Here is a 2,216-nt window from a genome sequence, read left to right on the forward strand (position 1 = left end):
CAAAAGAACAGCAGTGAGTTGAAACAATTAACCGAATTGAGTTGGGCCAATTAACCGTAAGCAGTATAGATTCGTGGCATTCATGAGCGGCGGCTCCACACAACCACCTCCTCTGACAGCATTCGGCGCACTGACCACGCGACACTTGCCGCACAAATACTGTATATGCGCGTCAAGCTCGAGAGGTTTTGAAACACCCAAGTGTTTCAAACACCCGTTTGAAACCCCGTTCAAACACCCGTTTGTGAAACACCCGAGTGTTTCAAAATGGGGGGCCTTTTTCTCTCAGTGAATGCGGCATGATTAACATGGATGCACGCAATTTACGATCGATATGGCCGATGCCCAATGATCGATTCCAACGTTCACGCTTTACGAATGATGCGGCATGATTGACATGGATGCACGCATTTTACGATTGATGTGGCCGACGCACTCGCTTCGCAAACGATGCAGCATGATTGACATGGATGCGAACACATTTTACGATCTATATGGCTGATGCCCATGATCGATTCCGACGTTCACGATTCGCAAACGATGCGGCATGATTGACATGGATGCACTCATTTTACGACATGTGGCCGACGCTTTTGCTTCACAAATGATGCGGCATGATTGACATGGATGTACGCATTTTACGATTGATGTGGCCGACGCACTTGCTTCGCGAACGATGCAGCATGATTGACATGGATGCACGCATTTTACGATCTATATGGCTGATGCCCATGATTGATTCCGACGTTCACGATTCGCAAACGATGCGGCATGATTGACATTAGACCGTAGGCCTGTCGCCGATTCTTAACATCGCAGAACATTCACAGCATCTTGTGGTCTCGAACTCGCAACTCACTGCTACAATTCTGCTGTGCTTAACTGCCCGACCTCCTTGCCAATTCTGACCAGAGACTGGCGCACAGAGCTGGGATAGAACCAGCGCCAATCCTGGTACTCAGAACTTTAATCACTGGGCCACCCTGCCATAATCATGCTGCATCGTTCGCGAAGCATGAGCATCTCAATCATTGGGCATTGGTCACATCGATTGTAAAATTCGTGCATCCATGTCAATCAAGCCGCATCGTTCGCTAATCGTGAATGTCGTAATCGATTATGGGGTATTGGCCACTTTGATCGTAAAATGCGTGCACCCATGTCAATCATGCCGCATCGATCGCGAAGCGAGAGTCAACCACATTGATCGTAAAATGCGTGCATCCGGGTCGATCATGCCGCATAGTTTGTGAAGCTTGAGCATCAGAATCGATCATTGGGCATTGGTTACATCGACCGTAGAATGCTTGCATTCATGTCAATTATGCACATCATTCCCAAATCGTGAATATCTGAATTGATCATGAGGCATCGGCCACATCGATCGTAAAATGCGTGCATATATGTCAATCATGCCGCAGCAATCGCGAATCGTGAACGTCGGAATTGATCATGGGGCATCGGCCACATCGATCGTAAAATATGTGCATCCATGTCAATCATGCCGCATCGTTCGCGAAGCGTGAGCGTCGGAATCGATTATTGGGCATTGGACACATCAATCGTAGAATGCTTGCATTCATGTCAATCATGCCGCATCGTTCGCGAATCGTGAGCATCGGAATTTACCATTGGACATTGGCCACATCGATTGCAGAATGCTTGCATCCATGTCAATCTTGCCGCATCGTTCGCAAAGCACGAGCGTCAAAATCGATCATTGGGCATTGGCCACATCAATCGTAAAATGCATGCATCCGTGTCGATCATGCCTCATCGATCGCGAAGCGTGAGCTTCAGTATCGATTATTGGGCATCGGCCACATCGATCGTAAAATGCATGCATCTATTTCAATCATGCCACATCATTCGCGAAGCGTGAGCGTCAGCCACATCGATCGTGAAATGCGTGCATCCATGTTGGGCATTGATTGTAATGCGCGAGCATCTATGTTGATCATTGATTGTGAAGCGCGGGTGTCTATGTCGATCATCTTGCAACTGCCGCATTGATCGTGCAAGTACGCTCTATCATCAGGCATCGGTCAGAGATGCACTTTCATATTTCTAGCAAACATAGTGGCAACTTTCTTCCCTGGCGTACTGGTGGTGTGCATGGTAAACTTCTGGCGCCCACGCAAGTCGCAACACCTTCCAGACCATGGGCAATCAATTTTGGCGTCCTCCCGTCCGTTTGCTGCAAACATCGGCGTCCA

Source organism: Hyalella azteca, unplaced genomic scaffold (genome assembly GCF_000764305.2).
Source record: "Hyalella azteca isolate HAZT.00-mixed unplaced genomic scaffold, Hazt_2.0.2 contig2151, whole genome shotgun sequence".
In the NCBI taxonomy this organism is placed as follows: Eukaryota; Metazoa; Arthropoda; class Malacostraca; order Amphipoda; family Hyalellidae; genus Hyalella; species Hyalella azteca.